Here is a 22903-nt window from a genome sequence, read left to right as displayed (position 1 = left end):
AAATGCCCTGCATCATTTTGTGATGATGAGAAGAACTAAATGTTTGTGGAAAAAAAAAAAGCTTTTCACTTTGCAAAAATGAAACCAAAGTCCATGTTGAGGACAGGTTGCTTTTATTTCTATTTGGGAGAGAATGATGAAATAAAACCCAAACAAATCAAAACATCAACAGGGCAAGAACATTTGGGGGAGAAAAATGAAAGGCTATTTTTTTTATTGACAAGCAATGTGAGTGAAAAATATTCATACTGTTTGTACTCTTCAAAACCAGTTCTATTTATAACTGGGGAGAGGCAAAGTAGATGCATTTAAATGTGGATGCAGGAAATATTCTCAATTCTGCAGTTTGTAAAGGCTCTGCCTGATTTCTCCAAAATGAAACATTAGGCAAGCAGGTAGGGTTTGATTCTTTACTAGCACAACCATTTTAGCAACACTGAAGTCACTGGACCTATGACAATTCATGCCAGTGGAGATTTGGTTCACGATACTCCAAAGCTCCTAACCTTTGGTGTGTAACAGGAAGTACATCCTTTAGCGAGTTTATTGCAAAAAGCCCAGCTGCTGTGTTGGGCAGTCCTTCTGTAATATCCATTCATAAGCAGTGTTGGGTGTATGCAAGCCAATCCTTAAGTCCCCTCTCCTTGCATGCAGCTCAGTTCCATTCAGCCTTCATCCAGAAATGTGGTTTCTTTTATTCTTTGCTCTCAGGATATGCAGTCATTTTAATGTCAAAGAGATCTATAGATACGTATACATATGTTTGGCTGGATTAAGCATTTTTCTGGCACTTAATACAAGATGCTAACTTAAAGGACATGTGCCTTCTGTGGTTTATATTGTTTTTTCTTGAGGGTAATTTCACAGCTCCATACATGTAACAGGAAGTAGACGTAGACAAACAGTATTCAACTGCAGAAAAATGTGAAATTCAGCTTTCAACTGAATTGTTATTTAAAATTAGATTTCAGTGATGCCCCCTATGAACTACTCCAAGTACTTTATATTGTTTTCAATTTCAAACTTCAAAATCCATTCCCTAATAGATTATACCGTATCCACACTAAAAAACTGTGGAAGAAATCTCACCAAAGACACAGGAGCACAGTTTGTATGGCCTTATTTTGTGGTGGGACATTATCTGATAAATCTTAATCTCCTTTGTTAACAAGACTTATGTCAGGTGCTAAGATCCTGTATTTTACTTATATTCAATCATTCACTCCGCAGAACAGCTTTTACTTGAAAAAATAATTCATTTCTTTATCATATCAGTCACTAATCTGTCTGACAACATTTGGGACAGAATCATATCTTGAAGTAAATTAAGCACAGCTAAAACTGCTTCCAACTTGTTTTTGACTTAACCTTTCCCCTAGTCTTAGTCTGCCTTCCCCAGCTATATGATTTTTGAAACACCCACAGCTGCAACTGAAGTGAGTAGATGAAATTCTGCCTTTCAGCTGCCAAGCTCTTACTGACCTCAGCCACAAAAGAAAGGATTTTACCTACTGGCAGTTGTTCAGCACCTTTGAAAATCAGTGATTTAACAATTGGCCAAAGGTCAGACCAGAAATCAATGCCAAAAGAAGGACTAGACCTCTGTAGGGTCTAACTCCCAGTGTGGCCCTGGAAGCACAAGTACTTTCTTGCCATGTACTATGTCACAGATTTTTCTGTCATTTCTAAGCCTTTTTTCCCTAGTATGTGTGGGACTGGGGAAGAAACCTGACAATATCCTGATTAAGCTGCAAACATGCACCAGCTCCTTTACCCTGCAGTACAAGGGAATATAAACATTCTGAGAAGAAAAATGTCTCCAGGCACGAGGCAGAAAGAAAATAAGTTTTCAGAAACTCCAGCTGTAAAAGAAAAGTGAAAAACACAAGCTCTTCAGAGTAGGAAAGGTTCAAGAGGGTAGGAGAACCAATGCCTTAAGATTTAAAGAAGGGCTCTGTTGGCTTAATAGAAACTTACCCCAGCTTTTTTCCTACTTGGAGGGTAGGAAGTATTACATACAAAAGGAAAGAAAGGAGAAGTCTGGCTGCTTTGAAGGCTGTTAAGTGTGCTTACCTACTGGGGAAAGAGGGAAAAGGGAGAGCCAGCTCATGAGAGCTGGAAGTGCATCTGAAATGCCAGCAGAATTTTCTTGATCTAGTTTAACAAGTCATTTTGCTAATCCAAAGATTATATCCTTGTTTTTTTGGCAAATATTAGGGTGCAGACTGTTGCTTTGGTTTTACGGGGAAGGTTGCTAAAGTGACAGCACAGAGAACACATCTTTGATTAGTAGGATGAAAAAGATGGAAAGCTGTAGAGAAAGAATGCCTGATCTAGATCCTGCTCCTAACAGTATAAACACTGGTTTAGTTCAGAATAACGCTGGCATGAACAGCTTCACTCTTGATATTTTTCACTACCTTCTTCCCACCAAGTGTTTGTGTTCTTTCTCTCCTCACTGAGCACCCCCAAAAAAATGCTGTTCATGCTTGCATATGTGCACTCTAAGTCCAAAGCCATCTTGGAGCATTTTGGCATCTTATGGGACTTTTTCCCCTCTGAGGAACTGTTAGGTGATGAGATTTCCCACTACCTTCCATGAAAAAAAGTATATGGTAAGAGTATAGCAGGTTGGTATCCAAGGTGCTCCAACCTAAAGACTACTGGAAGGATTGCAGGAAGCTTTAATTTACTATGCCATCCATCCTTCATCACTTCAAACACTACAGTAGTGAAATATGATAAAAAGTGAGCTCCTAAAAACTAAGCTCCTATAAACTTTATGCTTTGAACACAAGTCCTCTCAGATAAACATCATGTTCTGCAGCCCCCACTTGTGCTGTGGGGTTCCTCCTGCGGACATCTGAGGCACATGTGGATTCAGGAAAATGAGACTGTGGTTAGGACTTGAACTACCAGCACTATACAGGGATGAACTCTCCCATCAGAGAGCTATCAAGATGCCTTCACCATTTCTATGACCCTGAAGACTGGTGCTACCTTAGCATAAATAGAAAATAATGATTTCTGTAAGGTCTACTTATAAATGTGTAACTACTGAAACCTAAACTATATCTTGTTCTCTCCTGACAAGCTGGATATGTGCAAGTTACCTGTGCTTTGAGTCTATATTTAGTCATGATTTAATTCACACAATGTAAGGAGTTTTTGGCATTTGCTTTATGGGCTGGCAGACTGTCAAGAAACTCTAAAATTCACTGAGACTAGAAGAGGCTCTGAGCTGACCTACCACAAGTAAATGATGCTGTTTCCCTTAATTAGTCGACCAGAGCTGCTACCTTGAGTATCCTTCATCTAATTTTCTTGCATGCTGGGATCTGACAAATATAATAATGTTATTTTTCATTCATTTGTAATAGTGCTTTTCTTTCAATGGTATTAAAGTGCTCCTCAAATGCCAAATTTCTTTGTGAAAATATTATTGCATCAGTTTTAGTAAAATAACTAAATATTTAGTTATATCTGTCTATGTCCCAGGGGTTTTGTGAAGCTTGAATAATTGAGATTTGAACTGTCATTATTTGGGAGATGAGATTATCTATCATTTATGAGCTTTCAACTGAATATCAGTTTGTTTGGAATAGAGAATGGTGGCAAATCCTGAAAGTTTTGTGATTTCCAGCACATATAATTATTCCTCCAAATATTCACTCTTAATAGTTTGTTTTTTATTACTAGTTGTTCATTATCCACAGTTTTTTATTTTTTACATTCCCATCTAAAAATCAATCACCCAGTCAGGCACCAGAAGTAGCCGTATGTGACTTCTATGACCATTCGTCCACCATAAATAACATATACAGGAACTTACACAATCAAAGCAAACAGAGCATGAATAATGTGCAGACAAAATTTGTTTACATGAGCTATTTCATGAGTATTTATGTACTAGAAATACATTTGTAGAAATTAGGATCAGAGTGCAAGGAGAAAAGTGGAGCCAAACTTGCTGGAATTCAATTTCTATCCATAGTTTATGCTGGAATTACAGGTAGGTAAACTAAGTTCAGGTGAGTCACAAAGCTTTGTGCAGCAAATTGCTGGGACCAGAAAGGAAATGGCAACCTGGTGACACTTCAACCCAGCATGGCAATGCATTCCCTGCCTCCCATCAGGCTGCTGTGCTGTGACCCCTGCTAGGCTGAATTGCAGATGTGCAGCCATCTCCAGCCTGACATTAGATTCACCAGTATTCCACACTAGCAGTTTCCTCTGGGTTTCCCATCACAACGTGGGAGATGCTCCTCGTGTACCAAAGGCAGGATGACTGTGGGAGGAATCCATGCTATGGACTGCAGGAGCTTCAAATCTGTCTCAGGATCAAGAAAGCCTTGTGGCTCAAATACTGTCTGTTTCCAGCTGGCAGAGGTCCAGGCTGTTGTAAAATACCCAGTAATTCATCCAACATGTCTGTCATAATTTCCCAGAGCACCCAAAAGGATGGATGTGAAAGTGGAGCTTTCATCATTGCCTTTGTTTTTTGCATGTGGTCTTGTCTAACCCTACATGGCAACTAAGTACTATTCAGCAGCTTGCTCACTCCCCTCCACCTGCAGTGGGACTGGGAGGAAAATTTGAAAAAAAGGCCTCATGAGTTGAGATAAGGACAGTTTAATAAATGAAAAAAAAGGAAGGAGAACGAGAAGAAGAAGCAGCAGAAGAACAAGAACGAGAAGAAGTGGAAGAAGGAGAAAAGGAATTTAAAGAAGGAGAAGAAGAGGAAGATGAGAAAGAGGAAGAAGCAGAGGAAGAGGAAGAAGAAAAACAGAATCAAAAGCAGAAGCAGAAGAAGCAGAAGAAGCAGAAGAAGAAGCAGAGGAAGCAGAAGAAAAAGAAAAAGAAAAAGAAAAAGAAAAAGAAAAAGAAAAAGAAAAAGAAAAAGAAAAAGAAAAAGAAAAAGAAAAAGAAAAAGAAAAAGAAAAAGAAAAACAAAAAGAAAAAGAAAAAGAAAAAGAAAAAGAAAAAGAAAAAGAAAAAGAAAAAGAAAAAGAAAAAGAAAAAGAAAAAGAAAAAGAGAGAGAGGACTAAATCCAAGACAAATAAGTCATGCACAATAAAAATTGTTCACCATTCACTGACCACTGCCCAGTCTGTCCACCAGGAGCAGTTGTCCTCTCACGACCAGTTTATATACTGGGCATGACATTCTGTTGTGTGGAATATTCCTTTGTCCATTTCAGGTCACCTCTCCTGGCCTCACTCTCTCAGGGATTCCTGTGCACCTGCTCCCTGGCAGAGTGTGAGACACTGCAAAGCCCTTAATTTAGAGAAAGAACAACTGAACAACAACCAAAACATGAGTTTGTTATCAATATTATTCTAATATTAAATCCAAAACACAGCACTGTACCACATACTAACAGTAATATTAAATCAAGCCCAGTGAAATGAGAAAGTTGACTTTACTTTTTTTGAAACATATATGAAAGCACAACTTTTGCACTTACATATTTCCTATGCATTTTTACATAGCCAGAGGATCACAGGGGGATAAAACTGCTCTGTATTATTTCCTTGTAGAAAAGGCATCTTCTTACCCACAGAATCGAGCAGGGACTTAGATTAAAGGCAGACAAGAGCCTGAGAGCATAAGCAATGAATTAAAATCCCCTTTTGTCTTTCATCTGGCAATAAAATCCTGCCTCGTGTTTAAAAATGCAAATGTTGCATATTTAAAAGCAAAGATAGTGTGTGTTATACCGACCAGCTGCATAAATCCTAGTGGCCTTGGAAAATTAATGTTTTGTTTTAAGCAAAGCTGAAGTTACTCATTTTATTTCACTCTATCAATAGCGAGTACATTACCATTATCTAGTCTCTGCAAGCACACTATTAATTTACCTTGTACTGTCCCAATAGAGGGAAAAGAATTGTTCAAGGCAATGAGGCGTATCCACTTCCACTCCTTGGGACTCCTTACCTCCAAATAATCAATATTAATGTGGTGAAGGAAGGGCAGAGAGGAAAAGGATTCTCTGACTGATTTATTAGCTAAAGCCACATCACAGTAGCATGAGAGTGTGAAGATTCTTTACTAAACTGAACAGACACTAAATTGTTTATCAAGGGTGGAGTGACTGTCACTGTGTCCATCTGAAGTCAGGATTAATATGACATTTCCTATCCAGGAGGCTGACAGATATAACTTTCCTTTTCCAAAAGGATACATTTTTGATTGTAGAAAAAAATCCTGTATGTTCTTGAAAATACTTGCTCACTCCACTACCACCTTTTTTTTCCCATTAAGGAAAATGTTTTCTTACAGAAAAGCAGGTTGTTTTCTCTGATGAGAACATCTATTTGCCTACAGGTCAGATGAATAGTACAACACACAGTTCTTAACAATATCTCGGCAACTCCCTGGCAAAGTACAATTGGCAGGAAGTAAACAAAATGTAATACTGGAGGGGTGGGGGGGGGGGGGGGGAGGGCGGATCTTTAAGGAACATAACCTGAATATTTCTTTTTAAATGACGGGAAAAGTAATTGCCAAAGAATAACCTTCTGTCCTTTTGACCTTCAGCAAGCAAAAAGTTACTTTTAGAATTGCATTATGGCAGCAAATGCTGTAATCTATACATAGGCTGAAGTCAGAGAGGGATGGCAAGCACACTGCGGCAATACTGAAACATTTGGTTCTGGCTGTCCACGATAACACATGCTTCCACTTGAAGATATAGATAACAGTCACAAAAAAAGCTCAGCTAGGGGGGGAAAAAAGATGACTCAAATTGTGTCAGAAAAAACAGTTTATTTTCTTCATGTTGCTAACAAGAGTAGACTACAGGTCTGAGTACTTTACTCCCTACTTGTAAGATTTAAAACACAGCTGCCTAACTTCCTTTCTTTACTAATTATATCAAAGTAAGATAAAAGAATGTCTAAACTCATGTCTATACAAGTACACTTATTTTATGGGAAAGCACCACTGGATGCTCATCAAACCTGCAGTTGCGGCTTTATGAAGGAGGATGTCCCAAAGGTAGACCAGGCAAGCTGTTCATATTGTCCCTTAAATATTTTGGCCCAGGGGATACTTGGAATTTACAGGAAAAGTAATTGGGTGGACACTTTCAGGCTGGAATAAGAACACAAAGCAACTTGCAGAATGATGACACAATTATGAAATGATGGGGGTGGATCCAGGCTCTGCAGTGGTGACAATAGGGAGGGATGAGGTGCTGTTTCCCTCTTCTCTGTGCTCGGCTTTTCTTGGTGCTGGAGAGAATTCAGCCCCTGAGACAGCTGACATTTTATCGGATGGTTTGTCACAGTGACCTACAGTGAAATATGTATCACAGAATCATAGAAAGGTTTGGGTTGGAAGGGGCCTCAAACATCATCTTGTTCCAACACCCCTGCCATGGGCAGGGACACCTTCCACTAGGCCAGGTTGCTCCAAGTCCCATCCAGCCTGGCTTTGAACACTCCCAGGGATGGGGCATCCACAGCTTCTCAGGGCAGATTGTGCCAGCGTCTCACCACCCTCACAATAAAGATTTTTTTCTTAATATTTAATCTAAACTGGTTTCTTTTAGTTAACCTGGAATTCCTCCTTGTGCTGTCTCACCTTGGTTTACGGATCTGCAGTGTGGACTTTTACATAACTTATCAACTTTCTTCAGATGTGTATTTTGGAATCCGAGGAACTGCACCCAAGGCTCAGTCCATTACACCACCTGTAGCCAAAAACTATCTGTTAAGGTTTATTCTTTACTTCATTTCACATCCTGAAGTGAGGACATTGTCCACTGCAAAGTGTGTGCTGTGCTTTCTGTGTATTGGTTAATACAACATGAATCTGCCTCTAAATGTATGGCAGGTTTATGTAGCCAAAATGTGAGGATTTAAAAAAGTGAATCAAGGGACCATAACTAAGACTAATGGGATGATATTAAGTGAGACAAGTGGTACAGTGAGTGTCAAGAAATGCTCCTGGGCAGTGCAGGCACTTGGACTGTGGAGGAGGCTCTTGGGGCATGGACACTACATAATGTGCACTTAACGATATCTAAAAGGCACAACACTGCACTCACTGATGCCTGGACTAAATGATATTGCAGGGGTTTACTGCCCTTTATTCTAGGTACTAGGCTGTAAATCATTGTTTAAAACCTATATAACCTAATTCTTCTCTGGGGTAACTTATCTGAAGTTCTCAAGGGTGAAAATGAGCTCTCACAAGTAGGAGAGAGTACTGCAGCACCTGGAGGCAACACTAAGAAACAACTGAGATTTTTGTAACGGATAAATTCAGTTTAGTTTGAGACAGGAAATAATTCCATTTCTCCCTTGTTTCATAGAAATTACACCCTAGAAAACTCCCCTGAAGGATATCCAGTTGCAAATACTCTGTAAACAGAAAAAAAAATATCATGCACTGTGATCTTATATCAAACATTTTCCTCCTGAGTCCATGGATAAAGAAAACAGGGCAGAAATCTCAATGAATACATTTTAAATTAAACACCCATTAAAAATATGTGATTTTAGTATGTTTGTTTGGAGAAGAATATCTTTTTACAGCAGCTGCTGGAGGCACATTTTTATTTCTTTGTATATTCCTATCACTTCTAATTGTTTCAGTCCTTAGAAAGATTGATTATATTTTCAAATCCTGCTTTCTTGATATGCCTTGCACTTATACTGAGGAGAACTCATCCTTAAGTGTCAGAGATTGTCTGAGACTTTTGGGTGTACCCAGTCTATGTTTTAGAACTCGCATCCTATGAACTCACCAGGTGAATGACCCTGAGATTTGCTCAGTTGGTCAGAGCACAGTGCTCGTAACACCAAGGTTTGTAGATTTAATCCTTGTATGGGACATTCACTTAAGAGCTGGACTTGATGATCCTTGTGGGCCTCTTCCTCCTCAGAATATCCTGTGATCCGGAGTGGAGAAGGGTCAGTGTTGCTTGGAAACAAAGAGAAAAAAGCGTAAGAGTTAGTTAAATAGAGGTGACTCACTAAAGAGTTAGAACATTTCCCCCCAAGACACCAATATTCTGGTTTTTAATCCTGCTTTCTCAGGAGTTCTGAAGAAGATATCAGCCAATATACGATTTTGTTTTTGTATTCCTGACTAGAAATACAAAACCAAGACAAGAATAGCAACCTACTCATTACCTTTCCATCCTGAGAGGACATGGTGAAATCCTTAGTGAGAATCACATGAGATATCCAGGGGCATCTTGTATCTTTGGAACACTCAGGGGTTCCAGAGATGCTCCTAAAAGATGCATAATACTTGATGAAGTGCACTGAGATGACGTGTGAAGATAACTATGGACACTGGTTCCTCAGCTCTGTAAAAGTCAATAGCAACAGGACCAAGTTCTATCTGACAAGCAACAATTTCCCATCAGTACAGTACTCTGAATCTTAGTTGGCCAGTATTGATAATAATTTTCTTTTACCTTTGTATGAACAATAATTTGAGATTAACTCAGTGCTGTGTTTAGCACAAACATGGAAGACAGGACAAAAAGAGATGGTTTGGTTGTCCTACTTGAAGGAAACATCCAAACGTTGACTTCTGGTTAAAATGATGTCCATGGTTTGGACATAACTAAGAACCACCCTACACTCCTCTCCTGAACATGAACTGCAGCACCTCCCTACAGAGCTAGGTGCTGTGACTGCTTCTCCAGCTCTGCAACTTGACTTTGCTCTTCCACCTTCTGCTCTTGCAGATTTTAGCATTTCTTTTTCTCTAAAAGAGCTGTTACTAAATTAATATCTTGACCTCAGCGAAGCAGAGAAAAGGAGAGATTTCTTCAGCAGGAGCACAAGAAAGGAAGATCCCATAATCTTCCCACTTCCTTCCTGCATTTGCAAGGCCAAAAGAGAACTTGAAGAAAGTAACTCCCTGTCTTAGGGCAGCAGCCACCGTTTCATTCACCCAAACATATTCCATCCCTCTTCTTTAAGTACAGATCTGAACTCTCTTCCTCCTTGCTGTTTCTTACCTCCTGTTCACATTTATTATTGATATCACCTATCAATAATGCTTTCTGCTGCTTCAAGAGTTTGGCCTATCTGGCAGATCCCAACTTTCAAGTGCTCTTTTGCTTCACCTCATTATATTTTTAATGACCTACGCACTTTTTCTTTCTTTTCCATTCTGTGCCTGTCCCCTTCCTCACAAAGTGTGAGAGAGAAAGGTGTTGGCTGAGTAAAGGCAAAAGGAACAATGTTGATGCTTTAAGCACGTGCTCCCACACTGCCCATCAACTTACTAACCAGTTTAGCAGCCTCTGCAAAGGTAGCAAATGCACTTTTTAAAAACCCTATTCAAGCACGGATGCTTGCTCGGAACTACCACGCAAGAGGGAGTAAAACCTACTTGTTTTCCTGCAATTTTGCTGCAAATAGCTGTACTTGGTCTTTGAAAAGACAGTTCTCTTCATCAGGTTTCCTAGCTTTTTGGATTGCAATTTTCAGCCTATTTTATCTTTTTGTTTTCAAAATCAGCTCATTTTATAATGGCTATGGTAACATCCTGTTACTCAGAAGACACAGCAACATTGGAGCAGTTATACCTGAGAACAGGATTACAGCATTCAACCAGACAGACTCAGTGCCAAACAGAGACAGGATTAGTAATATTTAATATTTAATTACTAATTACTAATTATTTAATTACTAATCTAATATTTAATTTGACAGCCTTATATAACTGAGGAACCTGATCACAAAGGATCTGCCAAGGATATCAGAATAACACCAGCATAAATATTTTGAGTCCATAGAGGAAGTTTCTTTGCCCTTTAACTTTTAACAACTCTGTCCTGACTCCAGATTAATACAGCATTCTGTCTCTTGTTGCCATTTCCGCTGTCTGCTGGCTCTGTGAGTCTGCTTGGGTCAAAAGAAACATGTGTTATGTTTCCAGAAACCAAATCAACCAATTATGTCATTTCCCATTATTATAGTTATTTAATTGAAAAAGAATAACAACCTAAGAAATGCAACAGGCAGGCAAGATCCAACTTTCTAGTTGAGGGGAGTGAACCTGCCATACTGCTTTTGCCCACCTCAGCCTGCTCAGGGTCTTGGTGTGATGGTCAAACCTTCCAAGCTTTCACGGAGGTGAGACCCATGGAAGGTAAAAATATTGCACTCACTGGTCCTCCAACTCCCCAGACCACATTGTGGCTTCATGCACGAATTTGATTTTCAGGGTATTTATAGAACGGTCATAGTGTGATTTTAAGTGGGTGCAAGAATTAATTATACAGGGCAGGAGTTAGAAGGAACCTGGAGGTGTTGTGAAGACATTGTGACTGAACAGAGGAGACAAAGAGTCAAGTGCTCTTATGCTGCTTGAAAGTCATGTACACATTATACAATTTAGCAGACAGTGCTCTTTGCTGACAGGGTATCAGCAGTGTGTTCATCTCTCCACTGCACATCAAGGAGCAATTCCAGTCACAATCAGAGGTGTGCAGGATGCTCAGCAAGTTGAGTTATCTGCGACATCCATCTTGTTGATAGTCCCTTCAGTAGTCTGTACCTGGATCTGGAAAGGAAACTGGTGAACACTGCAGTGTACACCATTCAGTGGTTGGTGTACTGCTAAGGGATGGTTCTCCATGCTGTCTACACTCTGGCTTACCACCAGGAGCATTTCCAGGATTCAGGAAAGTCAAGGTGTCTGTTTTGCCATGGTGAAGCTGCAACAGGGCTGCCCCTTTGTTAACCTCCAGTAAAGGGGCAGATACTTTACAGTCTGGTCTTGGTATCACAATTCCATGGCTTCAGGAAACAGAATTATCCTGATCTCTTACTTGAACGGGTAAGGCACAGCATGAGTGTGACTAGAATTGGTGCCTCTGGGTGTATTATAGAATTTATAGATATGGGAACACAACATACAAGGATTTTTGTCTTATCAGATTGATGTCCTCTATGCTCATACCTTTGGAAGAGCTGTGATAATTGAGATAATCCTCATCCCTTAAAGCAGCTTTTTAAGCTGTGATTATTTTGGCAGCACAGCTCAAGTTTTATCACTCACAGAATGCAGAGGAGGAAAAGGAAAAAATGCTTTTTTTTGTTCAGTTTTAACCCAAATAAGCCCAGACCACTGAAAAGAAGAAGAAGAAACACCTCCCTGGACTCATGTCTCCTATGATTACTGTCCAGGCATTTACACTTGCTAGAAAATACCCCTAGAATTATTTTATCACTCTTATATGCTCTGAATATTCTAAAAAAAAAAAAAAAAAAAAAAAAAAAAAAAAAAAAAAAAGATTTCAAAAATGCACAGTCTTTTGCTCTGCATAAACAACAGTCTGTAATTGTGAACATCTACGTCCAGACCAAGAACAGAACATGGGAACTTCAAAACCAAATCCAGGACCTGGGTAAGTTTTCAGAACAAGAAAATTTTCCCTAGTCTTCTTTTAGATAAATCATAATAACTGAGTCTCATCTTCCTGCATTGAGTCACCTTGCTAACAAAAATATATGTGGTATCTAAGACCTGCTACTTTCTTTGAATTTCCTATTTGCTATTTTTAAATTTTTCCTGTCTGTATTTACTGCTTTTGAGATGTATTCTCTGGCTGAAAATGTGTGGGAATTCTGAGGGTCTGACTCAAGGCTGCAAATTTACTGAGGCACACTTATGTCAGATTTTCCTGACTCCAGCCTCAAACTTCTCCCATCATCATTAAAATAAATGTTTATGTCACCTTCAATTCTGCCTTCTCTGTGAGTACCATTGAAGCACTCAGTGGATTTCCCAAGTATCCATGTGGGACACAAATGTGGGACACAAATCCTAAAGTTAAAGACTAAAGTGACAAATTTAGGCACCATAATAACCAGATATATTAGAGGACTAACAGCCCTAATGTCAGTGCACAGTGAATTCAAGATCCAAAACCAGGATTCACAAAAATCAATTATCCAGGCAAGGGTGTGTTGAAAATTGTACTTTTTTCTTCTAGTTCCTGAACTGTGGAGTACAGAACTCTTTGAGAAATTGTACGTCAAACTGCAAGTTGTCATGCTTGTCTCTTCTTGGTATTCCACTTTATATGAAATTCTTAGTGGATGGAAAACCTGCCCATGGAAGTGGGACTGAAACTGAGTGATCCTTAGAGATTCTTTCCAATCCAAACACTTATACCATTCTTATCTCTGCTGTGGTAAAGACTGTGAAATCTTTCTGGAGCACATACATCAGAGCTGGATCACAGAGATTGCTTCTTTAGGTACTTTCCAGGGCTTCTTGATAGAAGAGTATTATATGCAGAAGGCATTTCCAGGCACACAAGGGACAAGATAATTGGGAACAGAGTCTGGATAAATCATGTGTAATAAATCAGCGTAAATTGTCGCTGACCAAACTGATTTTTTTCCTCATTGAATTATCAGGTTCAATGACCATGGGTAGGGTGGGATTTAAATAATTTACATCAGGTTTAGGAAAGCTTGCAACACAGTTTCTTTAGTATCCTTGCAGTCATAAGGAGAATATATGCAATGGATGAGTGCACTGTTTGGTGAGTACTAAATTTACTGTATTGTCAAGCTCAAAGTAGTGGTTTGTGGATTCTGGATTCCACTATCAAGAAAGAATGGCTTAAGAAATGAGGTTTCTTTAGCCTCAAAAAGAGAAGGCTAGGAGGAGACCTATTTGCTGTGTTCAGCTACCTGAAGGGTAGTTATGAGAAAAACAAAAGCTTTTCTCAAAGATGCAGAGGAAGGAAAAAGAGGAAATAGTCACTGCTGCCACAAGAGAGATTTCAGTTAAATGCAGGGAATGATTATTCACACAAACCCATTCTTCACAGGTTAATGACAGTGATCTCTCCCATTCCTGAAGACTGCCACAGCCCAGCTGGACAAGGACCTGATCTAACAGACAGATGGAGGTAACTTTAAAGCTAGTCTCGCTATGATAGGAATAGTGCCTAGATGACCTCCAGAAATCCCTCCACTCTACATTTGTCGGTGGTTGTAAATATTTTGTGAAGCAAGAATGTAACCCAAAGGATCCTCCTGGCCCAAAATGAAAGATCCCAAAGCTTCTGCTCAGACATATGAGGAAGGCAGAATGCTGAGACCTGTGGGACCTGCTGAGGTGTATCCCAGAGTGCTGAGGGAATTGGCTGATGTTGTTGCCTTGAGAGAATTGTCTAATGTTATTGCCAAGACATTTTTCATGATGTTTGAAAAGTCATGGCACTCAGGCAAAGACCCTGGTGGCTAAAAAAGGGGAAGTATTTTACCTATTTTTAAAAGGCGTATAAAGGAGGACCCCAGGAACTACCACCCTGTCAGATTCACCTCTGTGCCTGGGAAGATCAGGGAACAGATCCTCCTAGAAGCCATGCTGAGGTATACAAAGAACAGGGAGGTGATTTGGGACAGCCAGCAAGGCTTCACCAAGAGAAAGTCCTGTCTGACCAACTAAGGCACCTTCTGTGATGGAGTGACCACAACAGTGGACAAGAGAAGCACTATGGATGTCATTTACCTGGGCTTCTAGAATTTAAGTCCAGGACAGCAAAATCATTTTTAGGCCTGGACCATCTTGTCTATTCTCTTCCTCACATAGTACTAATATATTCCTTTATTCAGGGAGTTTTGTTTCTCCATATTGAGGTGCAGCGAAGATAAACACTGTGTAACTTGTTGGTGAGATATAAGGTGAGGTTCTGCACTGAGTCATTCTGGCTTGAGATAACCAAAAAAATCAGAATCACTTCCATATTGTAACACTTAATCTGTGTGTACACCTGTAAGAAAAGTCTAAATCAATATTACTGGTATTTTCACATCTCCTATTGTCCTTTTATTTTATATGAGATTTTTCTTCTTTTGTTTCTGTTTATTGTTGGTTTTTTCCCCCCATTACTATATCTTATCATCCCACTATTCAGTTCAGCACATGAATTATTAATACTGGTTTTATGCTAAATGTCCCTACCTTGCACATAATTTGACCTTACTTACTGAAGATGTAACTGTGCAAGCCCTTCAGAACACATTATCCTAAATATGTCTATGAAAAATGTTTCTTTCTTTGTTTGACTTACTTAACCAAGATTCAAAACTTCTTTGAACAGTCATGTGACCATTTTTTGATTAGCCCTTTTTTCATTACAGAGTAAGAAAAAAAAATAAAACACGAACCTTTCTGAAAGCTAATTACCTTTTTGGTTGTTAATAATTGTTCCTGTATTTTCATACTGGCATCTATCCTTGAACACACTGGTAAAGTGAAAAAACTAAAACTTGCCTTCCACTACATTTAAAAAATGACTTGATCATCGAGAAATATTCAGTGCAGCTTTCAAATGTGGTTTAGAAAGGAGCTGTAGCTTGTATTCACCTCAGGATAATTGGAAAATGTCTCAGCTTATCATATTGGTTGTCTATTCAGCAAAATATTTTCGTATGCCTCTCTCAACACAGTAAAATTTTAATCTTGTACTGAGCTCAGCAGGAACAATCTTAAATGCCTGCTGTCTCACATAATGTCCACCATCTTTACCTTAGGGAGTGTAGTTTCATTTCCATGTGGAACTCGAAAGGTAATTCTAAAGTCTTTATTGAAAAGCTGTATGTTTACCAATGGTCTGGTTCACTTCCAGCAAAAATAATAGGAGATGTCAAACATTTTGAAAAGCAAATGTTTGCTAACAATAATCCATTACAGAATAAATAGTTATCAAGAAGCATAAAATATTCATCAAGTTAACAATTAGCATGGTAGATATTCTGATGACCATTGAGATTTCATCTTGCTTTCTCAACCCTGATATTCTCTTCCTTCCATAGTATTCTGTGACGAGGATTTTCATAGTCCAGTTAGAAATTCATGTCCTTTTTTGAGTACCATGATTTCCAGTTTCAGTTCTCCTATGGGTTTTTTAAATATTTTTTGGGTCTCTCTTGTCTCCTTGCCAAAACAAGAAAGTCTGGTGTCTTATAGTTTTCACCACTTGACATATTCCTTCCTTATTGCACTTGTTTCCATGCATACCTGAATCCCCACAGGCTGTTTATGTGAAGCAGTGGGCAGCACTACAATAGGATGAGTTCACAGCCTGTAGTTTTTCAACTTTCAACAGTATTTGATTTCAGAATGAGCTCACTGCTCACTTCCAACAGCCTCCATTCACTGTGGTTTCAGAGGAGGAGGAATAGACAGAGTAGTAGTCAGACAACATCTCAGTCCTTTCTGTCTGAGTGTAAATTTGGAGATCCTTCTCCTTGAAATGTGCTCTGACATGGATAGGGAAACCCTGTCAATCTGAATTTTCATCAGAATTTTGTTTTTCTTGAGGAACCTCAGCATGTGAATTCATATTGTCTTATTCAATCCTGATGAAACAAGGCCTCAGCCATTTTTAACCCAGACAATATTGACCTTTTCATGTTTTTTGTAAGTTGCATGAACACATGAATAAATAACTCATCCTATCCTCTATATGGCTTACCTTTTGCCAGTAATAAAATTTACTTTATTTGTAGATAAAAAACGTAGTTACATTCTCATGCTCACAACATGACGGGAAAAAAGGTTTTAACTGTGAAACTGTAGTAACAATAATAATTATATATACTAGATAACCCAAATTGTAAATACTGGGCAATTATCACTAGGACTAATTGTAAAAATTCAGTCTCATTTATAAACAGTCAGAATGTCACTTATGAGATACTATTTTGGAGACTATAAGTTTCTCTTTATTATTATTCTCAATTTGAAAAAAAATTGCTGGCTAGATTTAATTTTACCCTTACCAATGTGTAGGCTTTCTTTGGTAATCAGTTTGTTTACATTTTACTGTTTCTGACACTTTGCTTTGCTTTCACGAGTGCTGCATTCTGCTGTCTTATCAGAATACTTCCTTTGCAAAAATGTAACAGACTGTTTCTTAACAGACATCTTCAGTGTTTAAATTATTTCTGAATGCCTTAAAAGTCAGCAAATTAAATACCCTATTTCTGCCTTTTTACCAGCAAAATCAGAAAGGAAGAGATAATACAAGACAAATAATTATCATAACAACTTTTACAGTAGAATCTTAAAAAGAAAGTAAATTAAGTTAAATGTCAACTTATTGTCAGGTTATGTTCTTTTTTTTTTTTTTTTTTTTCTTTTTTTTTTTTCCTCTTCAAATGTCAGCCTAGAATAAAACTTGTTGGGCAAGATTAAATTATGTACCCAAATCTTCATTACAGGATAAACCTTTAGAAAGGAGCAGGTTGACTCTGCTTTACAAAATAAACAGGTATTTGAGAGTATCTCCTTCCTTTGATATTGGTATTTGATGAGTACAGGTGAGCACTGTAAGTCTTTCCAGGCTGGAAACCATTTGGGCATAAATATTTGCATGGCTGGATTGTCAATATGTGTTGGAGATAAGCCGAACTTCCTAAACTTCTTTTTCATTTTAATCTGTAAAAAGACTGGCAAAGTACCAGGATACAAAACAGGCTAAAACTCAACATTGCACTTCTAGTCACCTTAATATCTATTAGTTTTCATACGGAAAAATATGTCCTTCCCAGCAGATTGAAATGAAATGGGCAAATCCATGTCATCCAGAATTCATTTCCACTGGCAGAGCAGCATCCACTGACATCAGGGCTGGATTTTAGACGTAAGAGCTACATGTCACTCATATCAACAGTAGTAGCAGTAGTATTATTACTGCTGATATATCCCACTTCTATCAAATATCACTGATAAGTGCCACTTCCCCACAGATGTAGAGTTCCTTCATTATATGTGATTAATGCAGCAGACTGAGAAGATCTAGTCTATAATGTTCCTCTTTGCTCCATTTACATTCATTATAAGATTTTTTTTTTTGGCTCACATCTTTCCAAGTTACTAAATTGCTGTTGTTCCTATACATTCATGTCACAATTGATAAACTTTAGTGTTGCCATTACTACATTTAATAGAGTTTTCAAAGTTAATTAATACACTTCTGTGTTACTAAGCCTATTCAAATTCAATTCCAAATTCTGCTGTGAACTTTAATGAGTTTATCAGGCAGGATCCTGCAGGGAAAGTTGGCAGGGCACCACATGGAGTCCTGTGTTTGTTTGATTCTGGCAAGTCACTTCTCCATCTCTCACCCAACATCTGCCCATCTTGCATAGTCAGCGTGCAAATCCTTCGCCTGTCACGGCCTGTGCCAGCACTGCACTGCTGGAGCTGGCAATTATTGGAAAGCTGAATCAGGGCTTAGAACTGTGCAAAGACTTTGCCATAGAAACAGGAAGTTAAGCAATTATAACGGAGTAGGCTGGGGAAGGACTCAGTGCTAGGCATTCTTCTTCTTAACAGAGTGCCCCATCTCCCTCCCATGGATAGGTCAATGGTCAATATCTTAGGATGTTCAAAAGTGAAGTTTCCTTTCCAGGGAGCTGTCCTGAAAGTGGGTATGAACCCAGCGGGTTCCCTCACACATGTGTGCTTTGGACTGACATCACTGCCTTAAAACTTGGATGGAGCATCCTCTCAAAACAACATATGGTATTCAGTCAGTCTCTCTAAGCCATCTTTTTTTCACCATTTTTGCACCACTGTGGTGCTTAACATTGATGTGGGATTTGTCTTTGTAGTTAAAGTTTATAGTGAAATAATCGTTTCAGTGTATGTGTCTGTATTCCAGAGAGAGAGGGAGATGGAGAAAGGCAGGAGACTTTACTCTGTGAATATAAATACTCTGAACACTTCAGAAATACATTATTTAATCTGTGATTTGATAGCGATCACTGTCAGTTATCCAAATCCAATATAAACTCATTTTCTGTTCTTTTCTTCCATTTTGGGTTTTTTATCTTCTCTTTCTAGCACCCTTGGAACAAAAGGCTGCAAGTGAAATATTAACAGGAATCTTGTGCCAGAAAAGCTCAACTCAGGAGTGTGCTGGGTAATCCAACTTTGATTTCCTCAGTTTCTAACCTGTCATATGATACTTAGTCAATCAGCAACACTCAAACCAGAAGTCTGCTTTGCATTAACAAGGAAATTTAAACTCCTTCTGTAATACTAAAAGAGGAAATAATTTGCCTGATTTAACTGACAAGTGGAAAGTTTGTCAGTATGCAGTGGATGAAGATGACAATGAATTGTAAATTCCCTGTGAAACATGCTTTTCACACAAGCTCTAGGGAAATTGTTGATGTGGTCAAAAGCTCCAGTTTTTTACTTCACTACACTTTCTAGTTAAGTCTTATTTTAGATATGCCCAACTTTATTGTGTTTTTATCATTCAGACATGATATTTGCTGTACCACAATATGCTTAGACAACGCAATAACAAATTGGCTCCTGACAGTACCGGTGTAGGACTGAAGTCTAAACTTCTGTGAAAAATTCTGTTCTACTCAGCTATGATGGTCTAAAATAAACCCAGAGACAACTTTGGATCTACAATAATATCGATTGTAGCTTGTAAAAGTTATGAATATGAAAAGTGCATATATCAAATGTAGGTCAGAATTAGAAATTACTGATTCCCAGTTAAGAGAATTTAAACACAACACCCAGCTTTGGCAGTGGTGCTTCAGTGAGATATTTGGCACTGAAGACTGGACAGTCAAGCTGGGATGGAGGTCTGCTGTCTCATTTTTGTAAACTCTTTTCTTTCTCTCCCATATTCCTAAATGAAACACTTGGTTATTTTCTTCTCTTTGGCTGTAGGCCAAGTCTGTTCTTCAAAGGAGAGCTATCCACTATAATGTGTCCTAGAAGTGACAGGGACCTTGAGGATTAATGAAAACCATGATATGGGAAAGAATTGCAGTGGAATATTGGAATTACTGCAGTATTGCAAAGGTATGACCCAGAAGACAATCTGCATGTCCTGGAGCAGTGGTGTAACTGGGTTTGGCTGGGATGAAGTTCCACAGGTGAATTCCTTCGTCACAGCCTGTGCAGGGATTTGCCTTTGGGATTAAACCAGTGTGGATAACACAGCAGTGTTTCGGCTGTTGCTGAGCACATCTTGTACAATATCAAGGTCTTCTGACTCTCTTCCCCATGTAAGAAGGTTGAGATTGAGCAACAGGCTGGCAGGAAACATTCAGGAGAGCTGCCTCAAACTGACCAAAGAGTTATTCCATGTCACATGACATCATATTCTGCAATGAAACTCACGGTAAGGAGAAGGAAGCAGAAATTTCAGAGTTATGGCATTTGTCTTTCCAAACACCTGTTATGCAAACTGGAGCTCTTCTTAACAGGAGACAGCTGGACACCTTCCCACCAGTGGGAAATAGTGAATTAATTCACATTTTTGCTTTACTTGCACACCCAGCTTTTGTTTTTCTTGTTAAATTATCATTACCTCGATTCACCAGTCCTTTTGCCTTCCTTTAATTTCCTCCAACTCCCATACCTTCCAAGAGGGGTGTTAGTATTTGGCTGCTGTCTGGGGTCAGCCCATCAAAATTGGCCTTATAGAATAGGAAAGTTATGGGTTTTTTTAGAGGCAGAACACATTGGGCAGGAGTAGGGGACCTTGCACATTCTCTTTTACATAACACACCTTATATAATGTTTCCAAAACTGTTGGGTTTTTTTTTTTCCAAGCACAGAGTGGCAGTGGGGAGGTGTTTGGGCCCAGTTTAAGACAACTACTTCAGGAGGCTGCTTCTTAATGTCCACTGGGTTCTTACTGTAATTAGTAGTGATCTCTGGGCTCTACTCAATCACCGAAACACCTGAGAGGCAGTGGGGTACTTTGCCTGGTCTCTGACTGCTGGTCCAGAAGAGTCCTGAGTATGTCATGGGTCTGACATGGTAACTGCCAACCCCACATGTATCTGCTCCCTCAAACACCTCCATACCTACCTGAGAGTGTCTGAATATTGCCACTACTCAATGCAAGCAGAGGGGGAGATCCTATTAGCTCCTAAGATCGATGAAGCAGCTGAATTTCTCTCTGGGCTCTGTTGGCTGAGCTGACCAGATGAACCAGGCTATAAATGGGTGTCTGATGGCACCTGGGACACTCAGAGGTACCCAGGACTATGTAAGAACCAATGACACAGAACTTCTAAGAGTACATGACTCCTGGGAGTGGAACCTGGAGGAAAAGCAGGGTGCACTAAATGTCTCGTCCCACTGGATGTGACATTCCAGAAACTGAAGTGCGTCTTTTAAATCTCAACCAACCACAGTGTAGTCTAAGATGCTAAAAGCGTTACAAATAAACATCTATTTGTGAACACTTAAAATTAGGAGTATTAATATATATCCCACCTGGTAAGGGCAGGATAACTGTGTCCAGGATGGGTGGGTGGCTGGTGCCAATTCATGTGCAGTTCTGCTCCTCTTCCAGCTGCTCCAGGCGAGCACCACCATCCCACAGGTTCTGTGCAGCAGCTGCCAGCCCTGGGAAGATGTCTCAGCTGTCTGTGGGCGTTGCAAATAACACTTGACACCTCTGAATATGCAATTGACTCAAGCCTCAAGATTCATTCAAGCAGTCTATCAAACAAAAAAAGAAACTCCAACACTGATGTGTTATGAAATGCTATGTTTAGAATCTGCATAATTGCAAATAATAGATCTAAAATGCCGTTTGACTATATATTTGCTGTGATATACTAAAATGGAGTCATCATATAATCATCAATAACTGAAGGAAAACACCTGTTGTACAAAAAGTGAGAGCTATAAGTAATGCTAAAAAAGTCAACAAAAAGTTCCACCAAGAAGAAGAAAATCAAATGAAATCTACTGTGAACTTCATAAAAAAATCTGAAAGCAAACTGGCTGATGAAATGAAGCATATAAACTATGCATGTGATGGAGGGAGGTTAAATTGATTATTTGAAAAAACAGACTGACAGCTCCCTGGCTGAGTCTCTGAACTCTTCAGTTTTGGTTTCAACAGATTGCCTATTTTTTATTAGAACATATATTTTTGGCAGTATTACTTAGATTCCACTGAAAATGTTTTTTAACTAATACTGCCAAAATTACACTACTGGAAAATTGGTTACATCTTCACATTTACATTTACGTGACATTTAGGCGTTGTATTTTTTATGTGTGATGTTCACTGTGAAAACATAGCTATTACACCTTTCCTAAACACATAATCACCCTTTTTCTTTTCTCCCTGGAACATCTGCAATAGTTTTTGAAGTTGATGACTCTTCAATGTTTATCATATCCTCACAGCTAACACATAGAAATGGTTGCTTGAACTCTCAAAATAAAACTGCAAACTAAACCAGACTCATAAAATCAGAAGTGATTGTTCCAGTCTAAGACACCTCTGCAAAGAGGAGAATGGCTTTGTTTTACTTTGCTTTTGAGAAGAGTAGCAACTCCACATATTCAGTTTCTATGTCTTGGTGAGCACAGTAATGAAGAGGTGAACAGTGCTAGCAAACTGCTGCTGTAGAAGTCTGTGAGTATGTGACTACATCTTAGTTTCTGTGATAACAATTCACACATTTCCTGGAAAAACTCGATTCTTTTTTTGCCTGATTGCACGTGACAATTGGAAAAGATAAAAGTCATAGACTGGAAATCTGTAAGGTCACAAAATCTTAGTTAAAAACAGAGATGTGGATATTCAGATAATAAGTTGGTAAATTTCATCAGTGTAAAATTACAGAATTGTAGAATTTTTTGTTTTGAAAATAGCTCTAAAGACCATCTAGTCCGACTCTTAATTTAGCATTGCCAAGTTCACCATGAAACTATGTCCCTACACACCATATGTCTTTTAAATATCTGAAGAGGTGGTGACCCAACAGTAATTCTGGGCAACCTGTTCCAATGTTTGACAACCCTTTAGATGGAGAAATTTTTCCCAATATCCAATCTAAACCTCCACCGGTATAATTTGAGGCCATTTCCTCTTGTCCTGTCACTTTT

General features: G+C 38.9%; 1 long non-coding RNA gene across 1 annotated transcript; it reads left to right on the top strand.

The window, feature by feature from the left end:
- Positions 1–12122: 12122 nt before the first annotated feature.
- On the top strand, positions 12123–19815 carry LOC136301243 (uncharacterized). The gene is made up of 4 exons (XR_010723824.1): positions 12123–12389; positions 13827–13907; positions 18857–18935; positions 19709–19815. It is a non-coding gene; the product is annotated as an uncharacterized lncRNA (long non-coding RNA).
- Positions 19816–22903: the final 3088 nt, after the last annotated feature.

Source organism: Chamaea fasciata, unplaced genomic scaffold (assembly GCF_029207755.1).
Source record: "Chamaea fasciata isolate MVZ Bird 193981 ecotype frontalis unplaced genomic scaffold, bChaFas1.0.hap1 SCAF_1, whole genome shotgun sequence".
Classification (NCBI taxonomy): domain Eukaryota; kingdom Metazoa; phylum Chordata; class Aves; order Passeriformes; family Sylviidae; genus Chamaea; species Chamaea fasciata.
This window is presented reverse-complemented; position numbering and strand designations above follow the sequence as displayed.